Below are 12,397 nucleotides of genomic sequence, written 5' to 3'. Positions count from 1 at the left end.
CCTGACTTACAATAATGTTCATAATAACAGAATTTTGTCATCTATATATTCAACCAGCTGATGCTACTCCATTCAGCACCTAAACTAATTATATGCTGCAAAAAAGCTCTTCCTAACCTTTCATCTCCCAGTTGTCAGACTGGAAAATAAGCTCTAATAACACATCTGGGAGTTCAATCTGGGAAGAAACAGACCTGAACATCCAAGTGCTCTTGCCACCCACTTCTCTTTTATATGAGGGCTTCTCCAAGTTGAGTGCCTCTTCTGCTGATAAAATAACCCAGATCCAAAACAATTAGAGCCTTGAAAGCTTTGAATTTTCCCTAGGGACTTCCAGGCAGCCAGTGCAGCTGTGTGAGCAGCAGTATAATGCTCTCCTGTCGTCAAGTCTCACTTATTAAGTGGGCTGCCAGGTTCCAAATGAGCTTCGGTGTCCAAATGGTTCCATTAAATAGGAGAGACTAGGGCTAGTCAGGGAATAGACCAGGCTGAATATAAACCAACAATAATCTACAGCTTTTCCAGTTGTATATTCTGAAAAGTGCTGAAGTGTTACATTAACACTCAACAGGTAAGATCAAGTGCCAAGTAAAAATATGTATAATTTTGTGTATGAGGGTCTTTCGAAGTGTGTGTTCATACCCAAACTGTTCTATGTGTCATATATAAAACATGGTATCCCTTGCATCACATACCAAGATGGTACCTCTTGGATCACGTATCCAAGAGATACCATCATACCATCAGCTTTTCTGTGCCCCATCTATGTTATCAAGTGTTTAGTGACAAAGCACAGCAGACATCGGCTCATGGTGCATGTCCCTTCAAGATGTGGTTGAAGTATTTAAAAAGTAGTGAAGTTCTGCACAATTTTTTTCTTTTTTTCTTTTTTTTTTTCTTTCTTTTCTTTCTTTCCTGAGGTATTTGCCCCATAATGGCAGACCGACACAGCATGGACTTACTGCATTTTGTATGAAACATTCAGAGTGGTTTCAAAAAGGGATATAACTCCTCTACTAAACACTAGGATCACTGAGAACTTGGGCAAAGAAGGCAGACAGCAGGACTTTGCATATGGTGCTTTGATGATCTGCTCTAAGCACAGATGGAGGAGGGATCATTGTAACTTTAAGCAGGAGCTAAGAAGTTCTATGGGGGACCTCTAAGAGTAAAGGGAAATAGGTAAGAGAAAACCTGGAGATAGATTTAGTAGCAGCCATGCTTGGGGGAGTATTTTAAGTAGCTCTTGTACACTAGGAGAGAGTAATGCTGGATTATGAGCATGAATGATGTTCCTTTCGGCTCTTTCCATAGAATTGTAGTTTTCTCTTTCTTTATCTGTGTGTGTCCTATGGTAAACAGAACATTTCTTTTGTTTTCTATTGTGGCAAATGCTGTTGGTTAGGTTGAGTCTGGGTGGGAATATAAGCTTGTCTGGTGGTTGATGTTATCTGGAGATCTCCTTGCTTCTTCCCCTGAAGAGATTGTTGTGCATTATGTCATCTCACTGCCAGCAAGGGCTGAAAGAGGGGGCTCCACTTCACAAGGCTTGGGTCATTAGCTCAGCTGATGTCCCCAGATCAACCACCATAAAGCCTGTGCTGTCTGGTGCTCCAAAGGTCATAATGGTTTCCACCCGTTGGGGTGATCACAGTTCTATCCTTCAGCTATATGGGATCATTAGGGAAAGCTGTTTTCGGCTGTGTCTTTTCTGTAATGTGACTTGGGTTGAAACCAAAATCCTCAGTCAAATAGCTCTTAACAGAGACAGAAACTGAACCAATGCATGCTTTGTAGACCTGACAGAATGCCTTCATGGTACATTAACATTGCAACAATCCCAGGAGGAGATAGAATTTTGCCACTAGGTCCAGGAAAGCATTCTTTCTGCTGTTTATAAGGAATAGGAAGCAAAGATTCAAACAAAACAAAAAAAAAAAAAAAAAGTACTTTTGTCAAAATGCAGTAAGATTATAGCTCTTTCTGATCCACACATTTCTGGTGAATAAATCCTATAAATCCTAAAGAGATGTTGCAATTGTAAGAGCAGAATTAAGTTCCAAGAGCAGCTTGAATACAACCATTGTCCTGAGAGAAGCCTTGAGCAGTGTTTGAGACAGAGAAAAAAGTAATTGGATTTTTCTGTTTACTTTTTGCTGGGTACAAATGGCAAACAATACTTTAATCTGAAGGGGACAAAGGGCGCTGAGTTCCACTCTTGGACACTTTCATATAAATGTATAATCTCTTCATTGCTAGGAGTTGAAGATTTTCTCGGTTTATGTTGCAAAGATTATGCAAAACTTGTTTACGTGTACTTTACGATAAAATCTAGAAGGTATTGCCTAATGCCAGCAGAAGGGTTATATCTTGCACTGGAAAGTTCTAGAAAAGTTTTCCTAATGCAGAAGCAAGGCTAGTAACTCTGTTACATGCTGTCTTTTCCCTCTAGGTACTGTATTCCCTCCTTGATTTTAGCATCATTCACACTGCTTAGGGAACACCAAAGAGATTGCATTACCACAGAGGTGCACAAGTCCCTGCCTCTCCCCTTCAGCTGCCAGCCCCAGAAACCTGTGGGAATATCCCACAAGTGAGCAGAAACAGACAGGCAGCAGAGGTAAACAACATGATTCATGCAGGTCTCCTGACCTCAGCAGTGTTTCTTACTCACTCCTGAAGCCACTAGCAAATTTAGTCCATTGGTGTTCAGCTGCTCTACAAATGAAACAGGACTCCTGCAGGACAGTGCTGTGGGTTTTGACATCAATAACTGTATCTAAGTACCAATTCCCCCCCAGGTTATTGCCATCATCAGAGCTCAGTTAAACATGTGTTGTTTCCCCCCTCATCACCACATTTTGAGCCCAGACATCATGCTCTTGAGGCAGAGCTGGAGTAAAGGCAGGCAAGAAGTGGCAGCATGCCCCAAAAGTGCTCTGCCCTCTGGCACCACAAGAAGGCCATCAAATGTTCTTGCTGATGCCATTCAACTGCTGGAAATGAATTGTTGTATGGCAACTATAATTACAAGGACAATCAGCAGAGGGAATAGTTGTCTTTCTGAATCACTGAGCCAGAAAATAAGCTTTTGACAGGATCATCATAATCTTTGGCCAACATCAACAAAAAAGGATTCCAGCCCTAATGGAGCTGTCATGGAACCATCAAATGGTTTATTCAGAGTTCTTGTACCTTCCCTTCTGGTGTCCTGCCTCCCAACAGGTCTGAGAATGGTAAGCTCTGGTTGCAAGTGGTAGCCATTATACAGAAGCTGGTTGTGGATGCTCTGTGAGCCACCCATAAAAATGGCAAAGCTAGTCTTACAGTGCTTTTTGTATCACTATATTCACTGCCATCATTTACCACCATACTGCAAATGGTGGAGCACCTCCAAACTGCTGAAAGCCATACCAAGCTAAAAAAAAAAAAAAGAAAAAGAAAAAGAAAAATTGAAAATAAGTCAATATAAGCAAAAGTTGATTCTGTGTCTACTCAGAAATACGAACACTATGAAATCCCCCCCTGCCAAACCATGTTCTTTTACCACATATATCAGTGGAGATAGTGGAGATTTGCAGTCTGTGATGCTTTGGAATAAGTTAAACTGGTGGCACAGTTCCTAAATAGAGCAGAGATATGATTTACTGCTGTAATATTTCTTAATGCCAACAACTTCAATGTATGCTCAGCATATTAAAAAAAAACAAAAATGAAAACAAAACAAAACCAAAACACAACAAACCACAACATAGTAACATATGAGTCTAGGGACTTTGGAGTAGAGTATTTAGACCTTCTATTATGAGTTTACAGCATCTGGAAGCATATTAGAAGTATTGTCATGCTAAAAATGCTAATTCTAGTTCTTGGTTTTTATAGGAAAGTAAAAGTCTCCTTCTCTTTGTAATCACAGGTGCACATGGGTATGTTGGGAAGCGTAAATTGTCTATTTGTCTCACGCAGGGGGAGGTTGGAGACCACACTTTTGGGTCTGAGTTGTTCTGGCTATGTGAAGCAGGTGGCTAGGGAGTAGAAATAAAGCTAGGAATGAATGCATGGAAGAGCTGCATTTGTCTGCAAGCCATACAGTGGTGGTACCTGCTCCAGAGTGAGCAGTTTTGGCTTCACTGCACTTCAGACTATGTCAGCAACATCAGCATCATCTCACCTTCAAACACAGGTGCAGACATCTCAGCACTGCAGCCATAGATGTTTTCAGTTCAAGCTGCTGCAGGCTGGCCTACTGCCTGCTGTGGCCTTGCCTAGGTTAGGGAATACTTGGTATGTTGCCAGAACTATCTGAGGAGCAACTATGCTAGATCTGTGTCATACACAGGAATTTCAAGGGGGATGAAAGAGGATTACTGTATTGATTTTGTGGTTATGGCAGCAGGCCTTTACTGTGCAGTAATTTGGGGTTAAGTCAGAACTTAATGGTTGGTACTGTGTAGAGCACAGTTATGCTCTGAAGTACCCTACAGGCTATCACCTGAAAGGAGTACAGGGAGATAAAATCCAATGAGAAAGTGTATTTAATTTTACATGCATTGCGGCTTTAAACTATTCAGAATTTTATTGATTCTCTGTAAGTGTTGATCTTTTTTTATCATTATTTGTCTGTTTTCAATTTTTTTCCTACATAATTTTTCTGTAAATGATACAGTAGCCAAATTATGCTGGTGATTAAAAAAGAGGGAAACCATAGAGGTGACCATAGAGGAAGATCTCCTCTATTGATATGAAGGGTACATAGTGTTCTTTTTCTTCTTTCAAGATACTCTGCTGCATAAACACATCCAAGACTCTGAGCCAAAAATAGTAAAAGGTGAGCATATTCTATTATGGTACTTTTGTAATGTTTCCTCTTTCTTTCCTTACCTCACAAGGCACTCTCTGTACCTTGGGGTACAAAGCTAGAAATAAATACCAAAAAAAAAAAAAAAAAGTTATTTTTATTTAACTCATTAAAACTTTCAAAAACAGTACCTCTGATAGCAGCTCAGTTACATGTCACTGGCTATGTGCTCAGAGGGTGTAGCACAGCATAAGTCTTTGGTTTCAGCAAAGCTGTGTGACTTACAGTCAGTAGTAAGGCCAGTCCCAATCCACACGGAATTGGCTGCTGGTAAACTCAAAGACATACTTACTTCAAAACCAGACTGAATTGTTTAAATTACATGTCCAAGGTTTTCTTAGTCACACTATTTGGAAGCTTCATGTGCCTACAGCCCCTGAGACAAAAGCCTGCTATAACCTACTTCAATGCAAAATCAGCTGATCTGAGCTGCCACTGGCAGTGGTTGAGCTAAATGAAGATGCTTTATTTTTCAGTAAAGCATACTCAGCTTTGGGGGTGTTAACCATCACCAAAAGGGAGGCAATAAAAGATGCTGTGGACAACAACTTCTTAAATGCCCCAGCTGATTTCACCAGGCAGTATTCAGCAATGGCCTCCTTTGGTTTGGTTTAAACTGATTAAGGGCCTTGACATAAAGCTAAATTGGGAAGTTCAATGCAGAATGGAGTAAAAATTATTTCCAAGTTTAAATTTGGTTTAGCAAAGCCACAACAATTTCTTGCAGACTCCAATAAAAACCATAAGCTTACCACTTGAAAAAAGAAAGAGGATGAGGCAGGCTTTAATTTTGTCCTGCTTTCCCAAGGAAACAGAGTTTATGATAGCATCCTGGTTACAAACATGTTTCTATTCTTCCCACTGTCTCAAGATCAATTTTGATTTTCCTAGCCAGTTTTGTAACTGACTGAGGGATACCAATCTCAAAGTTGGTATGTTTCAGCAATTCCTACACAAACTTTTGTCGGCATACACAAATAGATGTACACAAACTTTGTGATCTATCAAGGAGGCAATGTGAAGTTAGTTATATCAGACACAAAACCTTAAAACAAAACAAAACAAACAGATTGAAAAGAGACATAAGAAAATAATGCTTGTAAGCTCCACTTGCAAGTTCTTGGGTCCTTCAGAGTATCCAAGCACATCTAGAACCAGAAAGAGCAACATCACCACTGCTTGTTCCTGCCAGTTTAAATTGTACCACTGTGATCTGCCCCATCTGTGTCATGTCCCATTCTGGAGTCTTTGTTTTGGTTTGGTTTGGTTTGGTTTGGTTTGATTTTGTTCGTTGAGCTGTGTATTTTGTGTGGTAGGAAAAAGGAAGACCCTTGACTCTCCTGGAAGGCATGCTGAGGCACATGAAAAACAACAAGGTGCTTGGTGACAGCCAGCATGACTCACTAAGAGGAAATCCTGCCTGACCAATTTGGTGGCCTTCTATGATGGGGCTACGGAACTGATGGACAGGGGTAGAGCCGTTGACGTCATCTACCTGGACTTGTGCAAAGCCTTCGACACTGTCCCACATGACGTCCTTGTCTCTAAATTGGAGAGACATCAATTTGATAGGTGGACCACCTGGTAGATAAAGAACTGGCTGGATGGCCGCACGCAAAGAGCTGTGGTCAACGGCTCAATGTCCAGCTGGAGACCAGTAATGAGTGGTGTCCCTCAGGGATCGGTGTTGGGACCGGTCTTGTTCAACATCTTTGTCAGTGACACAGACAGTGGGATTGAGTGCGCCCTCAGTAAGTTTGCCGATGACACCAAGCTGTATGGTTCAGTTGAGGGTGGTATGCTGTGTGGTATGCTGGAGGGAAGGAATGCCATCCAGAGGGACCTTGACATGCTTGTGAGGTGGGCTGATGCCAGCCTTATGAAGTTTAACCATGCCAAGTGCAAGATCCTACACCTGGGTCAGAGCAATCCCAGGCACAGCTACAGGTTGGGCAGAGAAGAGATTCAGAGCAGCCCTGCAGAGAAGGACTTGGGGGTGTTGGTCGATGAGAAAATGAACATGAGCTGGCTTCAGTGTGCGCTCGCAGCCCAGAAAGCCAACCGTATCCTGGGCTGCATCAAAAGGAGCGTGACCAGCAGGTCGAGGGAGGTGATCCTGCCCCTCTACTCTGCTCTTGTGAGACCTCACTTGTAGTATTGTGTACACTGGTCATGTCCTCAACATAAAAAGGACATGGAGCTGTTGAAACAAGTCCAGAGGAGGGTCACGAGGATGGTCAGGGGACTGGAGCACTTCCCGTATGAAGAGAGGCTGAGAAAGTTGGGGCTGTTCAGCCTGGAGAAGAGAAGGTTGCGTGGAGACCTCATAGCAGCCTTGCAGTATCTGAAGGGGGCCTACAAGGATGCTGGGGATGGACTCTTCATCAGGGACTGTAGTGACAGGACAAGGGGTAATGGGTTAAAACTTAAACAGCGGAAGTTTAGATTAGATATAAGGAAGAAGTTCTTTACTGTTAGGGTGGTGAGGCACAGGAATGGGTTGTCCAGGGAAGCTGTGAATGCTCCATCCCTGGTGGTGTTCAATGCCAGGCTGGACAGAGCCTTGGGTGATATGGTTTAGTGTGAGGTGTCCCTGCCCATGGCAGGGGGGTTGGAATTAGATGATCTTAAGGTCCTTTCCAACCCCAACTATTCTATGTTTCTATGATTGTATGACTTCAGCATCTTTCCTGTATGTGCTTAGAATAATAGGGCATACATGACTGAATCAATTCCTGGTTAAATTCTGCTGAAGTATGATGATTGGGTTTACAGTTCTGGTGTCTGGCTTCTCTCCATCGGCAAAGGAGCCCTTCCATTGATGGTGCTGGTGAATGTGGCCACAGTAGTGCTCCAGTGTACTACATGACTAAAGAGAAGGGCGATGCAGACATCTTCCTGTTCAGAAAGTCAGCTGTCCTTGAGGTGCTTTTAAACACTCTAGCAATTTGTGATGGTTACAAAAGAAGAAAGAGGACATGACTGAAGTTCAGGAAACAAATCATGTCTGTAGCTTGTCCTTTCTGGGCTTTAGTTTGTCACCAAAAATAAATCCTTCCTAGCCAAAGCTGGCAGGTTCTTGGTATGCTTTAATGATTATGAATCACACAAAAGAGAATGCTGACCTCAAAGACACTGTCTATCCTTGTTTGAGTCTATACAACAAAATGGATCTTGTCAACCACACCTACTGCAGTTTTAAAACAACTTTCCACACAGTGTTTACAGGGATGCAGACTTTAAACTTTTGAGGATATTGGGACAACGGGAAGATTATAGCTTGTGTAGGTTGTTCACTTGTTTTTAATAGGGAACTTGTCTGAAAATCATTTTACTATATTGCTGGTTTCTGACCTGTCACCATCCCAATGTTATGTTGAAACCTATGCAAAGCCTTTAGGAAATTTTGAGCTTGGCACTTTCTCTTTTTTACTTACTTCTTCTTAGGGGTCTGATCCCACAAACTGTCTGTATACATATTTTACTGTCCTTAATTTCCTATACAGGGATACAGGACACAGTAATGAGAACATCAAACCAGGTACAGCTCAGGAAAAAGAAAGGACTGATTCACTGCCTGAAAACAGGGAATTGCTAATGAGATAAAAAGCAGTTCTACCAGTGACTTAAACCTGCTCATTCTGCTATCAGAAAGAAGATTATTTCTACTGCTATTTGCTCAGATATCTCTGTGAGTAACACCTAATGACTGCCACACTAACACTAAAAAGTTGTTTGAAAAAGGGTCACTTCTCAGGCTGTTCTTGCTGTGTTTCTGGAGGTACAAGGATCACTTCCATTATCTTTATTTGCACATGTTTGGGAGGAACAGTTAATCAGTCACAATATGGTATTTCCTCTGAGCAACTCAGTCTCCCCTCCCCAGTCACAAACTGCTAGATGCTTCTTAGATACATTCACCTTCTCAGGTTTGGCAGCCAGAAGTTCCTAAGCCAAGCTCTCACCTGAGAGGCCACAGATTCAACCTTTTCCTCAGGCCAGCTGAGGTTCTGCTTTGCTGCTGCCACATGGGAGCTGCTCCCCCACTTCACCTCCCATTTGAAGAGAGGTACAAGCTGAGTCCTTCTGCAACGGCTAGAGAGAAGAGGCCACCTTCCTTTGTGTTTCACGGTAGAAAGGAGGCAATGCCAGTCTTCAAGAAACCTTGGTGATTTATTGCAATCTTCTCCAAGCCTGTGAAGCAGGCAGACCTCTCCCACATACCTTCCTCCAGACAAGATACTGACCAGTTCCTAGGGACTTTTGTCAATGCTTGCCATGAAATCCTTGTTCTCAGAAGAACGCCTTAAGTTTTGCATGGTCCTTTGTCTTGCATCTTTGTGCAGCTATGCGGGTTCCTCCTGGGTTTCTGTTGCTTGAAAAGGTGTCTGAGGTTTTGTTCACTAAGTCTTAGTGAAAACAGGATTTCCCAAACTCAGTCAGCATTCCTGCTGGGTTTGAAATTCCTCCACTTAAGAATAAAGAGTTTGGCACACAGCCATTTAATTTTGAGTTGGGTGGCACCGAAACAGGTCCCTCTGTGGAAAAATGGTCAGCTGGGTATGTGTAAATCCCTGAAGTCTTTGTTGGCATGAAAAAACAAGAGCTTTTTGCCCAAGCTGCATATATAAACCCATCTGTGAGGGTGGGTTTGGTTTTCTGTTTGTTTGTTTGTTTTGTTTGGTGAGGTTTTTTTCCGAACCAAGACAGTCAAATCAATGTAACTGCAAAGGTGAATTTAACTGTATGAATGGTTGTGTATCAGCCTATTCCCATAAATGACACAGATTAGATAAACCAGAAGACCCTTTAGCTGATAAAACAGCAACATGAATGCCATTACTTATCTAATCCTCCAACTCTGAGGGAAGGGATCATGCTCTTTAGCCTCTGCTGGTGTGGTAAAGCACCGTGGTTGCAGAGGGCAAACCCCTCCGTAACACTGTCTACGAGGAGTCCTGTGAAAGAAGGTCGTGGGGTCTGACATGTTCCTGGTGATTGTTACAGGCTCCGTGCCAGATCACAGCTCCGCATTTGTTGCCTGAACTAAGGTAAGTTTTCCACCAAACCCCGCTAAAGTTCGGTGTAGGATCTGGCCTCTTCCCAGTAGCTGTGAGGAAGGGGGGCTGCCTCTCAGACGGGGCCGCACGGGTGGGGGGTGCAGTGGTGGGGTGGCCTTAGGGACGCCAGGCAGCTGAGGGGAGCGGCTGCGGGGCCCGAGCCGCCTCCCCGAGACCCGCGGGGTGCTCCCTGAGGGCGGGTAGCGATGCAACCCCGGCAGGAGGGCAGCGCCGCCATTTCGCTTTCTACTGCTGCTCCGCGCCCGCCAGGGGGCGGCCTCCGCCGAGGGCCGCACCGCGCGCGGGGGGCCGCGCGGTGGGAGCCCGGTCCGGGGCGGGTGGCAGCGCCGCTGGGGATCGTCCTTCGCGGACAGCTGCGCCGTGCTGTCGTGTCCGTTCCCTGCCCGTCCTGCGGGGAAGACACCTGGGCGGGCTGCGGCTCCCGGAGGGGTGGAGGTAAGGCTGGGGCGGCTGCGGGGGTTCGGGCCGGGTAGAGGTAGGTCTGTGTGAGGGGAGGGCTCTGTCCCTGTGAGGGGAGAGGTCAGTCCCGCCGCCCCACGAACTTCTCGCTGTGAGCGGGTCGCCGACTGGGACGCGCACCCAGCGCTGCGGCCGCCCGCCCGTTCCCCGTCCCGCTCAGCTCCAGTGGAGGTGTCGTCCCCCGCCTCCCCAGCTCCTCCCAAGCCAAACGCGGGGCTTGGCCACTGCCCGCCCCTGCCGGGAGGTTCTCCAGCTCCCCGCGCTCGTTGTGCCCCGCCGGCCAGGGCCTTCGCCTTCGGATGTAGGTGGGGGGAACCCCTGTCCCCCCGAAACGGCAGGTGTGCGCTTGCGTCCCTGTGGCTGCGCGTGGCTCCCTGGTAGCCGACGGTGTGGGTACAGCAGTTGACCGGCCAGCAGCCCTTGTAAAGGTCCTGCGGGCTTACCTCCTCCCGGGGCTCCCCACTTCGCCTTGTCTCCAAAAGGTGGGTCCCTGTGTGCTTTCCTGCAGAGCTTTGCTCGCGGAGCTGTTGGTCTCTAGAACAGTTACTGTACGGCGGGTACCTGGAAACTGTCGGATCCAGGCGCACCCGGCAGGACGCGGGGGCTCCTGCTGCCCGCAGTGTCAGGCGCTGAGCGGCGAGAGTGCACCGGGTTCAAGAGAGAAAGGAGGAGGCGAGTACTCGTCAGACTGAGGTTTGGGTTGTATTTTCCCCTTTATTTAAACCCAGCATGGTGTTCCCATGCCAGCCCATCGTCTCGCTGCCTTTCTGCACTGTGCTCTGGCGGTGGTGAGATCCAGAGCCCTGCCAACCGGTCGTGTTGTACCCGTGTTGAGCAAAGGGATGGGAGTTCGTCTTCTGGCATGGAAAACGCTGAGGCACAGCACGTTAAAACCAGCAATTTTGCTGCAGTTCTTTGATGTTAAGGCTGAATTTGGTGTTTCAAGAAACTTGGCATGCAGCTAATCTGCCAGGTCTTTCAGATGTGGAGAGACAGGCTCAGGCTGCTGGATTTTGCTTTTAGTTTGCAAGGTTGCTCAGTGAAAAATGGTTTGTGTTAAACTCCTTGTTCATTAGTAGAATACAGGATTTGAAATCTCTGCAAGCATCACAAAGTTGACAGCCTGAGAGGTGGTCTTTGAGAGGCTGGCCCAAGGCTGGTTGTGGAGAAATGAGTAATTGCTGGTGCAGGGACCAGCAAACCCTAGAGGTACCTGCTGTTGACTTAAAAGAGAATGGCTGCAGTGCAAGTGCAGAGTGGTCCTCACTGGCAGAGGCTCCTGGAGAGTTCTGCCTGATGCTGATTGTCTTCTAGCAAGACTGCTGCCAGCTGACATTTAAAGGTGTAGAGGCCTTCCTGCTTCTACTTGATGGTCAGATCAACCTGTTCTGGGGCTGATTGTGGGCAGTTCTCATAAACAAAATGTTCTAATTGATGCAGAGGTGAGTCCTAAACCAAGTTAGCGCAAGAACAGGTTACCTTTATGATTATCAGATGGATAGAGGGTGATTGAGGATCCTTCCCACCCTTGCTTAGATTGCAGTGATTTCTTATACAGACAATAGGATTGTTTCTGTTCTCCAAAACATTTAGTTGTCTTTTTACACACAAATATAATTTGTACATAATGAGAGAGACTCATGAGAAAATATTCTGGGCATTCTCAGTCTGGAGAGTCTGTGGGCCACGTGCATTGCAGTAGCTAGATGGACAGCCTGTTTCCTCCTCTTCCACCATGGCAAAGCATGTTATTCAACATGTGCAGATTCTTCTGACTGGACCAACATTTGTGACAGTTTTGCTTCTTTGCTCTGTGGGGTAGAGAAAAGAGCATTCCTGGCACCAAAAAAGAAGGGAGGAAACTGTTCTTTTGTAACAGAGAGTGCGCACATCTCAAAGAACAAGACAGGGGAGAAAGAAGAGCAACACAAGGTAGACAGGGTATAGTTAAGTAATACTTTCTGCATTCCAGAAAGTGCTAAAGAGCAGGAGATGAATG

The 12,397-nt window shown here is 45.3% G+C and overlaps 1 protein-coding gene across 2 annotated transcripts in view; it reads left to right on the top strand.

Moving 5' to 3' along the window:
• C9orf72 (C9orf72-SMCR8 complex subunit) overlaps window positions 1-6,273 on the top strand; it is a 35,102-nt gene extending 28,829 nt beyond the window's left edge. Inside the window, exons 13-14 of one of the 2 annotated variants that reach the window (XM_080637000.1) lie at window positions 4,778-4,828; window positions 6,175-6,273. The gene's annotated coding sequence lies outside the window, so the exon portion shown is untranslated. Of the gene's footprint in view, window positions 1-920; window positions 950-4,777; window positions 4,829-6,174 lie in introns of those variants that run through there. The other variant, XM_080637001.1, reaches the window with a different exon arrangement.
• The last annotated feature ends 6,124 nt before the right edge of the window (window positions 6,274-12,397 follow it).

The sequence above is a fragment of the Psittacula echo genome, assembly GCF_963264785.1.
Source record: "Psittacula echo genome assembly, chromosome: Z".
In the NCBI taxonomy this organism is placed as follows: domain Eukaryota; kingdom Metazoa; phylum Chordata; class Aves; order Psittaciformes; family Psittacidae; genus Psittacula; species Psittacula echo.
Note: the sequence above shows the minus strand (reverse complement) of the source record. Positions and strands in the feature narration are given on the sequence as shown.